This window comes from Tamandua tetradactyla, chromosome 3 (genome assembly GCF_023851605.1).
Source record: "Tamandua tetradactyla isolate mTamTet1 chromosome 3, mTamTet1.pri, whole genome shotgun sequence".
NCBI classification, from domain to species: Eukaryota; Metazoa; Chordata; class Mammalia; order Pilosa; family Myrmecophagidae; genus Tamandua; species Tamandua tetradactyla.
Genome location: NC_135329.1, coordinates 39743209 through 39755154, shown reverse-complemented (window position 1 = coordinate 39755154; position 11946 = coordinate 39743209). Strand labels below are relative to the sequence as shown.

Sequence of the window (11946 nt, the reverse complement as noted above, 5' to 3'; positions counted from 1 at the left end):
TACTCTACAAGAAATACTAAAAGGAACACTCTGGGAAGATAAAGAAACGACAAAAGAGAGAGAGGTTTGGAAAAGATGGTAGAAATGAAGAATATCAGGAAGGTAAAGAGAGAGAGAGAGAGAGAGAGAGAGAGGCATAAGATATGATATATAAAATTCAAAGGACAAAATGGTAGGAGAAAGTACTGCCTTTATATTAATAATAGTAAATGTTAATGAATTAAACTCCCCAATCTAAAGACATAGACTGGCAGAATGGATCAATAACCAGGACCTATCTATATGCTGTCACTAGGAGACTCATTTTAGATACAAGGACAAAAAATACGTTGAAAGTGAAAAGCTGGAAAAAGATATTTCATGCAAATAATAACAAGAAAAGAGCATGGGTAGCTATACTAATATCTGACAAATTAAACTTCAAATGTAAAACAATTAAAAGACATAAGAAGACACCATGTATAAATAAAAGGGACAATTCATCAAGAAGACATCACAATCATAAATATTATGCCCCAAGCCAGAGTGCCCCAAAATACACAAGGCATGCACTGACAAAACTGAAAGGAGACGTAGACACAATAATAGTTGGAGAATTCAATAAACCTCTCTCATTAATGTATAGAATCTAAACAGAGAACCAATAAGGAAACACTATACCCCTGCAAACAGCAAAATAAACATTTTTCGCAAGTGCTCATGGATCATTCCCCAGGATAGATTACATGTTGGATCACAAAGCAATTCTCAATAAATTTTAGAAGATTGAAATTATACAAAACACTTTCTCAGAATATAATGGAATATTAACAGGCTGAAGGTCAGAACATTCACAAATATATGGAGGCAAACCACACACTCTTAAACAAGCACAGGGACAAGGAAGAAATTAGAGGAGAAATCAGTAAATATCTTGAGGCACATGAAAATTAAAACACAACATATCAGAATTTATGGATGCAAGTACTGAAAGCAGGAACTAAAATACACATTTGCACATTGGTTACATTATTATAATTGATAACATTATAATGATACGAAATGGATGGAGGTGGCCAAGTGGTACATTGACTGAGAAGCAGAAACATGAACTATGGTTAACACATATGATGGAACATTGTGCTGCTACAGAAAGAAATGAAGTAATGAGTCATGCAATGAGGTGAATAACCATCAGGACATTGTGTTGAGTAGAATAAGCTAGAAACAAAAGAACAAATATTCTAAGGGCTCTTTTAGAAAATACTTATAAGAAAAGTGGGGCTAGATTGTAAGCTCTTTCAGCAGTCACATTTATTCCTGAGCCTTAAAGGTTACTTATAAATTCCGACATGCTGTGCTCTATGGGTGTAACCAGGTACTTTCCTGGAACTTTGGATATGTGTGTGTCACCTAAGACTCAGAAATGGAATTCTGAAACTCTGAAGTCAGCATTCCTACATAGAGCAACTGTTAAAGAAACCAAAAAAGAGATGAGATTTCAATTAGAGTTTACAATGAAACCAATCTGGTTGGGACTAAGGTAAATCAGAATACAGGGTAAAGGATGATATTGTCTGCATTTTGGAACTTCACCAAAAGTTTCCTTTGTGTGAGACCAAAGGAAAAAGAGGTTATCTTGTCCCAAGCTTAAATTTTGGTATTTGTGGTATTATTTTGTCCCAAACCTAAATTTCACCTCTGTCAGCTGGGAAGGCACATGGCTGTCATCTGTTGGTCCCTTGCTCCTGGGTTCTGTTGTCTTCAGCCTCTGTTCCTGTGGGGTTCTCTCACTTTGCCTCTCCAGGGATGACTCATCTCTTGGCTTCCCTTGGCTCTCTTCAGGCTATGGCTTGCTTAACTTCTCATGGGAAGGCACACAGCAACATCCGCTGGGCTCCAAGCCTCTCCAAATATTTGTGTCTCTGTTCTCTGAAGGAGGTATTCTCCAGGCATCTATATCTGCTCCCTTTGTTGGCTCTGAAGCAACTGCTCTCCAAGCATCTGAACCTCCTCTCTCTTTCAGCTGTGAGCTCTCTTTCTAAAATGTTTCCTATTTTAAAGGACTCCAGTAAACTAAAAAAGACCCACCTGGAATGGGAGGAGTCATATCTCCATCTAATCAAAAGGTCACACCCACAGTTTGGCATGTCACATCTCCATGGAGATAATATAATAAAAAAATTCCACCTACAATATAGAATCAGTATTAACAGAAATGACTGCCCCAACAAAATAGGATCAGGATTAAAACAAGGCTTTTCTGGGGAACGTAATAGCACAAACTGGCACAAGCCTCTTCAATAAACGGTGTTTGGAAAACTGGACATCCATAACCAAAAAACGAAAGAGCATCCTATTTTACACCTTAGACAATAATTAATTCAAAAAGGATCAAAGACCTAAACATTACAGTAAGAACATAAAACTTAAAAAAAATAAAACGTAGGGAACTATCTTAAAGATCTTGTTATAGGAGGTAGTTTCCCAGACCTTACACCCAAAGCACAAGGAATAAAAGAAGAAATAGATAAACAGGATCTCTTCAAAATTGAACACTGTTGTACACAAAGGTCTTTGTCAAAAAAGTAAAAAAGCAGCCTCTGAAATAGGAGAAAATACATGGAAATCACATATCAGATAAAGGTTTAATATCCAGAATATATGAAGATCTCCTATACTTCAACAACAAAAAAGGCAAACACCTAATTAAAAAATGGTCAAAAGACATGGACAGACACTTTTTCAAAGAGGAAGTACAAATGGCTCAAAAACGTATGAAAAGATGACTGTTAGGGAAATGCAAATCAAAACCACAGTGAGAAAACAAAGCAAAACAAAAAATACAGTGAGATATCATCTCATACCTGCTAGAATGGCTATTATAAAAAAAAATTACAAGTTTTAGAGAGGATGTGGAGAAAGAGGTATACTTATTCACTGTTGGTGGGAATACGGAATAGTGTAACCACTATGGGAGGCAGTTTGGCATTCCTCAGGAAGCTAAGTACAGAATTACAATATAATCCAGCAATCTCATTACTAGATGTAGGTTCAGAGGAACTGAAGGCAAGAACATGGAAGGATATTTGCACACCAATGTTTATAGTGGCATTATTCATGATTGCCAAGGGATGGCAATAGCCCAAATGTGCATCAACAGGTGTGTGGATAAAAAAAACGGTGGTATATACATATGGTGGAATATCATGCACAGGTAAGACAGAATAAACTCATGAAGCATGCAATGATATAGATCAACCTTCAGAACATTATGCTGAGTGAAATTAGCCAGAAACAAAATGACAAATATTACATGGTCTCACTAATATGAAATAACAATAATGAATGCACTTTGAGAGTTAAAGTTAAGAACATAGGTTTACAGGAGGCAGAAAGAGGGTAAAGATTGGGTATTTGATATTGAGGTAGTATAAAATGTTCAACAGGATTGATTGTATAGATACAAAAATGAATAGCACAATATTGCCTGATAGTAGCACACTATCGTAAGTCCACTGAACAAAGACGAGTGTGAATATAGTTGGAAAAGGAATGATAGGGACATGTATGAAAACCACAAGAAAAGATTGGGACTGCATTTCTCAGTAAAATCTAGAGTGGTCAGTGATGGTGATTAAATGTACAAATGTAGAAACACTTTTACATGAGGGAGAACAAATAAATTTCAACATTGCAAGGTGTTAAAAGTGGGATGATACATGGAAAAATGCAATCAATTTAAATTAAAGCCCATAGTTAACAGTAAGCATTGTAATAAGCTTCCAGTAAATGTAACAAAAGCAATATCCCAAAGCTAAATGTCAATAAGAGAGATATATAATGGAAGGGTACGGGATTCTTGGTGTTGGTGTTTCTCCTTTTTATTTTATTTTATTTTGATTTTTTAATTAAAATTTTTTTTTTCATTTTTTCCCCTTATCTTCCTCTTTCTTTGTGAAAGAAATGGAAATGTCCTCATATCAACTGTGGTGGTGAATGCATAACTAAGTGATTGTACAGGGAACCATTGATTGTTTACTTAGGATGGATTATGTGGTGTGTGAATAAAACTGTTTAAAAATAAACAGTATAATACAAGTGCTGGAAAAATGTAGAGAAAGGAAATGTACTGTTCCCTATTCACTGCTGGTAGAGAAGTAGAATGGAGCAGCCCACCTGGAGCACAGTGTGGTGTTTCCACTTGAAGCTAATTATAGGATAGCTGCATGATCCTGCAACCGTGCTCTTAGGTTTGCTCTTGGAGGAACTAAAAGCAAGAGCATGAATGGACATTTGCACACTGGTGTTTATGTGACAGTAATCATAATTTGCTATGGATAGACTTGGCCTAAGGGTATATTGACTGATAAAAGGAAGGGTGAGCTATAGTCTATACATACAGTGGAAGATTGAGTAGATATTCAGACAGTAGAATGAAGTTGTGAGGCATGTAACTAGGTGAATGGACCTTGAGGACAGGATGTTGGTTGAAATAAGTCAGGAAAGAAAAGACAAACATTATAATGCCTCATTAATATGAACTAACTATAATGTGCAAATTCTAAGAATTGAACCCAAGAGCACAGGTTATCAGGGAAATTTTATTGTAAATGTTCCTAGATTGTAAACTCTTACAGCAGTCATATCTGTTCCTGAGTTGTAATTGTTATTTCTAAATTCTGAGATACTGAGCTCTTCAGGTATAACCTGTTCAGTCTGTGGACCTTTGGATTCTCTGCAACACCTGAGAGTCAGAGCTAGAGTTCTGAAGCTCTGTGAGTCAGCACTACTCCATACAGCAATTGTTTAAAGAGGTGAAAAAGAGATCAGACTTAGAGATATGAGTGGAACAGATCTGGCTAAAACTAAGGCAAATGAGATTAAAGTATAAAGGATGATATTGACTATGTTTTAAAATTTTAACTTTTGTGGGAAGTTAGATGTTTATTTGGTGCAAAGGAAGAGATGTCTATCTGGTGCAAAATTTGTATTTCCTGTAGCACACTATCTAATTTAACTCGTATGGTCAGTTTTTCCGAACACTATGATTACATGGACTCTTGAATAGATAGTGAGATCTTGTTGGTTTGTACAGGTTGGTGTGATGCCAAGATATATCCCAGAATAATTTGGGCAAAGAGTAAAAAACGTACTTGCAAAGTCCCATTGAGGGACTGGTGTGAAATGTGGATGTATTAAACTTCTCCACCTGGGGAATTTCTGATAGTCTTGCGAGCACTGGGGACTACTAATTTAAAGGCTGACTCCTCAATCTTGGGGCTTGTTCTTGTGAAACTTATTCCTGCAAGGAAGAAACTAAGCCAACTTATAATTATGCCTTATAGTCACCCCTAGTGTACCTCTTTTGTTGCTCAGATTCAGCCTCACTCTTGAAGCCAACTTGGCAACTTGGCAAGTAAACCCACTGCTTCACCTTTATGTGGGACATGATTCCCAGGGTTATAAATCTCCCTGAAATGTGGGACGTGACTCCCAGGAATGAACTTGGTCCTGGCCTTGTGTGATTTAGAAAGCCTTCTTGACCAAGAGGGCCAGAGAAATGAAAAACAAAAGTTTCAGTGGCTGAGAGATTTCAAATAGAGGCAAAAGTTCATTCTGGAGACTATTCTTATGCATTATATAGATATACTTTTATAGTTTTAAGTGTATTAGAATAGCTAATAGCTGTATTCCATTAGGCTTGATTCTTGAGGATGATTTTATTACTATATAAATTTTACAGTGTGAACCCATGATTGTGAAAATCTTGTAATGGACGTTTAACCAGTATATGGGCAGATGAACAAAAGACTAGGGATAATAAGTAAATAAATGGGTGGTTAAGGGGTATGAGATGTTTTGGGAATTTTTTCATTTTCATTTTTATTGTTATTCTTATATGCATTTTTTTGAGTAATGAAAATGTTAAAAAATCGGTGGTAGTGATGAATGCACTTATACCACGATACAGTGAACCATTGATTGTACACTTTGGATGATTATATAGTATACAAATATATCTCAATAAAATTGCATTAAAAAAGGCAATGAGGAGTGTTCTAATTTGCTAGCTGCCAGAATGCAATATACCAGAAATGGAATGGCTTTTAAAAAGGGGAATTTAAGAAGTTGCTAGTTTCCAGTTCTAAGGCCAAGAAAATGTCCCAATTAAACAAGTCTATAGAAATATCCACAGGCATCCAGGGAAAGATACCTTGAGTCAAGAAGGCCAGTGAAGTTCAGGGTTTCTCTCTCAAGTGAGAAGACACATGGCAAACACAGACAGAGCTTCTATCTCAGCTGGAAGGGCACATGGCGAACATGGCGTCATCTGCTAGCTTTCTCTCCTGGCTTCTGGTTTCATGAAGTTCCCTGGGAGGTGTTTTCCTTCTTCATCTCCAAAGGTCGCCAGCTCATGGACTCTTTGCTTCGTGGTGCTGCAGCATTCTCTGCTCTCTTTGAATCTCTTTCATTCTCCAAAATGTTTCCTCTTTTACAGGACTCCAGAAACTTATCAAGACCCACCCAAATGGGTGGAGACATGTCATCACCTAATCCACTTTAACAACCACTCTTGATTAAATCACATCTCCAGGGAAATGATCTGATTACAGTTTCAAACATACAGTATTGAATAAGGATTATTCTATCTTTATGAAATGGGATTTTGATTAAAACATGGCTTTTCTCGGGGACATGCATCCTTTCAAACCAGCACAAGGAGTTAATGTAAAAATGAGTGTAGGGTTTCTGTTTAAGGTGAAGGGGAAGTTTTAGTAATGAATGATGGTGAGGGGACTGCAACACTGTGAATGTGATAGATCCCACTAAATGGTATATTTGGTAAGGATAGGGAAGGAGAGAATTATGTTGTACCTATGTTTCCACAATTAAAAAATGAAAGAGATAAATTAAGGGGATACTGATAATTAAATGCAATATGTGATACTGGATGGGACCTAGAATGGAAGAGAAAAGACAAAAAAGGTACTTCCGGTGACATCAGAAAAAAATGGGGTATAGAACCTAAGCTTTACATCAATGTTTAATTTCTTCAACTTGATAATTGCACTTAAAATGATTATATAAATGGATATCCTTGTTTATAAGAAATATACATAGAAGTACTATGTGTTAAGAATTATGTTGTGCGCATCTTGCTCTCAATTGTATAGAATAGATAGGTAATTAGATAGGTAGCTAAATTGAAAAGCTGATAGAAATATAGAAAGAAAGAATGATACAACAAAGATGGTAAAACATTAAAAATAATGGATGTTCTAGTTTGCTAGCTGCCGGCATGCAACACACCAGAGATGGATTGGCTTTTAATAAAAGGGGATTTATTTTGTTGGTTCTTCAGAGGAAAGGCAGCTAACTTTCCACTGAGGTTCTTTCTTACGTGGAAGGCACAGGATGGTCTCTGCTGGTCTTCTCTCCAGGCCCCTGGGTTCCAACAACTTTCCCCGGGGTGACTTCTTTCTGCATCTCCAAAGGCCTGGGCTGAGCTGCAAGTGCTGAGATTAGGAATGCCGAGCTGCTTGGCTGTGCTACATTGCGTACTCTCATTTAAGCACCAGCCAATTAAGTCAATGTCACTCATTGCAGCAGACACACATCCTAGCCGACTACAGATGTAATTAGCAACAGATGAGGTTCACGTACCATTGGCTTGTGTCCGTAGCAATAGAGCTAGGTATACTCACCTGGCCAAGTTGACAACTGAATCTAACTAACACAATGGATCTGGGTATCTGGGAATATAGGAATACATTGAGAATTTCTGAATGGGATTTGTGGTATTATTTTTGCAACTGTCCTGCAAGTTTGAAATTATTCCAAAATGAAAAAGTTACCAAAATGGGGAAAACTAGTATTCAATATAAATAAAGGAAAAATGAATAAAAATTAAAAATCTAGTACAACATTTGTGAACAGGCCCTGTTGATCTCAAATTATGATGCTGATGTTTAGCTACATCAAGATCTAAATAGAGTCTGATTTGGCTAATGCATCATTAATTTATTTAATACAATTTTTAAGAGTTGAAAATAAATAGCTCTAATCTCTGAGATAGCAAATGGTCCATATGTTAAAAAACAGAAACAAAAACATTGAGATTTAGGATAAAGCTTGTTCAGCATGTCATTCATTCAGAAAGCATGCCTCTAAACAGAATAAAATTAAATTAAGCAGCATGAAATAAAAATTAAATTAAGTAGCTAACTGATTTATAATGGAAAAGATATAAATTTGTGGTTAACTCTCAGAAAGAAAAATCTTTATTTGCTATTTGAAGATTTTAATGCTATTGTCATTTAGACTTTTTACTTTTCTTTCCTCTCAATTCTTTATCTTTCTTTTCTTTTCTTTTCCCTACCTTTCTTTTTTAAGTGAGAGGACATAACTTTAAAAGAGGTAGGAAGGAAGTTCCAAAGACTACAAAAGATCAGCTGTGCTAAGCCATTCAGCACAGCATAGACATATGAGTTAAGGAAATAAAGATCATATTTAAAGAGGTAAGTTAAGTTGAGCAGGTGGTCCAGATAGATACTCATAATAAGGACAAATTGCTGGCTACTGTAAGGCCTTGAAGGTGAAAATGAGAAACTGTGAATGTCAGGTGGATCTCAGCAGGTCTAATAAAGGGATTAGAAGGTCATAAGTGTAGGAAGAAAGGTTAAATTTGTAGTAAAATTTTGAACAGGCTTGGGAGAAAGGAACATTGAAAAGAAGGCCAATATGAGCATATTTGAAGATTCAAGTTAGATAAAATCCTAATATGGAAGGAGGGAAAGCAAAATAGAGATTACATCTGTAGGAAGACTAGTGAGTTGGAATAGCTAGGAAAGATTACATGAGGCGTTTTAAAAATGTGAAGTTGAAATTCTTGTTAGATAACTTATCCAAGATTTTATCATCTTTATCAGACAGCTGAGATTTGAATCCACCTGTCTGTTATTTCAAGTCTTATATTCTTTCCAGTGCATGCTACTAGGAAGTACATGTCATGTCTAACTGTATAAATAACAATTTTCTGAAATAGAAAGTTAAGAAAACTTACAAGTCTTAAGGGACTTGTCAAATGGAAGGGAAAATAAATAATAACCTGATGATCATCTGATTCAATAATAGTATTATTAGGAGTATTGTTGAATTAAAGCCTTTTCTTTTCTCAGGGAGGACTTTGATTATTCTAATAAAGAAGGCTAAAGAAAAAAAATTCCAACAATTCCATCGTAAATAGGCTTCTAAGAGAAAAAAAGACTGTTATCCAAATTCTATAATTTTGTCTATTTTTATAGTATTTTGATTTTGCATGAATTGACTTGAACTCAATCTATTTTTCAATTATATCAAAGAATTACACTTGATTCTGTAATAATACATTTTGCTTAATTATCAAAATAAAAATTGTCCATGCAAATTCTACGTAGTCTGCAATTCGGACTCCATTTAAGGTAGCTTTTACTCTTCTCTCCAACTTGGTAAATTGGGCAGCGGTGATTAGCTTGGTTTCTGTTCCAAATATGCAGTGAGACAACTGATCTTGCCAGGTAGCTTGATGGCTTTCTCTTTTTGAAATAGAAAACGTGGTAGCCTTGGGGCATTCCTTCTTGTGAAGAGACCCAACACTTTCTTTTCAGTGCCTCAAGAATTTTCAAACAACGTTCCTCCATATTTAAGTTTATATCAATTGTTACATATTAGATCTTTCATATTTAAGAATCTATATCTCAAGACCTTAGGAATACACAGATTCGTGGATATCTACTGCTTTATCCCTTCTGTATAGCTGCCTCCTGCTTTAGACAAGTGGGGGAACAGTCAAGCACCTTGAATATAGGCTGTAAAAAATCCTCAAGACCCATACAATTAATAAATAAAGCTCTTGGACCTATTAGCCATAGTGCATTCCATTTACATTCCTTCTTTAGTTCAAGATTACAACAGGGAATGGAAAATCAGGGCTTTAGAAATAATTGAAAGCATAGATAAAATTATGAATTTTACCCCAGAAGCTCCGCTGTACAATAAATGTCACAATACTTTATGTTCTTTCTGACTTTTTTTTTCTTTTATGACTTTTAGTCTCCAGATAGTCAAATTGATGGGAAATTCCATCACAGTCGTGGGGAGTGGGTGGCACCTTTTCTTATTTAGAGTCAAACACAAATCAGAGCAGTTCATTAGAAAAGGGGGAAGTATTTTGGCCATTGTTATACTCTTCTAAACTGAAGTCCTTTTGTCCCTTTAATCCAGATTCAACACTGGAATCTTCCTTTAGGTCAGTGGACTGGGTTCCAGTATCCCTTGGCATTTGATAGTGTTTTCATCTTATCTCCCTTACATGTCTTTCCCGAACTCCTTCCTTTTAGTTCATATTACAAGTGTATTGAAATATTTGCATTTCTTTATTATTTGTACCTCTATTTGTTCTTTTTTATCTGAATATTATTTCAGTGCAAGTTTTAATTACATCAGAGCAAAACAAAATATTAGTACATTCTAGAGATCTTTATCAAGGTAAGCAAAATACTTAGCAAGGTGAGCTGAAAAGGAGCCAAGTTGGCCAAGCAATAATATCATTTTCTTGTAGTTATTAACTGTGACATAAATTCTTCCACATTGCTCCTATTAAAATGTATGACTACTAATGCTGGTTGCTAATTCATATCTTTCAGATTGTATTCTAATGGAAATGAATGGTTTGTTTGCTTTGGAATCAAAAAGTAGAAAGAAAATACATTGGAGACAAACCGAGAATCAACAGATTGTCCTAATTAACTGTTTAGAGATATTTAATTTGAACAGAGAATTTAGATTTACAATGCTCTTTAGCTGCAAAGAAAGCACTATTTAATTCTGTGTTTTGTATCATGCTGTGAGCTACAATGAATTTACCTTCTAAATTTTTATTATGAATTTCAGTATACTTCAACTATTTTACTTTCTTTTCATTAAAATGGATTTTTTTACTATATATACCCCCAATGTATATACAAAGTTTATTTTCCAATATACATTTAAAAGAAAACATTAAACAGTGGATGAAATATGGTTCTCCTCTGCAATGTATCAGGGAGGTAATACAACAATTTATAATGATAGAACCTTGCTTTTGACTAGGTTTTTGAGAAAATAAATCATGTCAATATTTACATTTAATCACACCAAGAGTTGTAGGAAGAATGGGTATTTATATTTCTATTTGATCGTTGAAGGACCTGGGATATGAAATTCGCCAAGCTGTTTTCCCAGTAAGTTAGTATTTAAAGTGGAAACTTGCCCCTGATTATAAAACTTCTTTATAAGCAAAGATTTAAGTAGAAAGCAAAAAATAGAGTTTCTCTGAGTTTGCCTTCATCCTATCAGAGAAGAATTTGATGTAGGCTGAGGCACACTGGTTTTTTTTTTTTTCTTTGTATGCTGTATAGCGGGGTCACATTTCATTCTTTTTCCATTGAGTATCCCATTATTGCAGCACCATTTGTTAATTTTTTTGTTTGTTTCTTAGTTTTTTGGGAAGTGCATGGACCAGGACTCGAACCTGGGTCTCCTGCATTGTAGGCGAGAATTCTACCACTGAACTACCCTTGCATCCCCTCTTCTATTGTTTGGAAAGTAAATTGGCATTTGGTTTTCTTTCCTGCCTGGATCTGGATTGCCTGGGTGCTTACATTTATTTCAGCCAATACCAAGAATCGTCTTATTGTCTGATGGTAGCCTCATCTGAAATCCAAAATGCAGATTTCTACCTCACTGAAACTTTCCTCTTTTACTGGTAAAAAGACAATTGCTGCTTTCTCAGACAAAGTCTGAGAAATATAAAATGAACCTTGTAGGGTTTGAGGGCAGGTCAACCAAATCCAGGAAGATATGGAGTCTGTGCTGTGTCCCATAATACACAATAAAGAGACTAATAGAAAATAAAAGGGGACGGGCCGGTAGTGATAAAGGCAA

The 11946-nt window shown here is 35.6% G+C and overlaps 1 non-coding gene across 1 annotated transcript; it reads right to left on the bottom strand.

Moving 5' to 3' along the window:
- Nucleotides 1–11512: 11512 nt before the first annotated feature.
- On the bottom strand, nt 11513–11583 carry TRNAC-ACA (transfer RNA cysteine (anticodon ACA)). Its single transcript has one exon. It is a non-coding gene; the product is annotated as a tRNA-Cys (tRNA).
- Between the last annotated feature and the right edge of the window lie 363 nt (nt 11584–11946).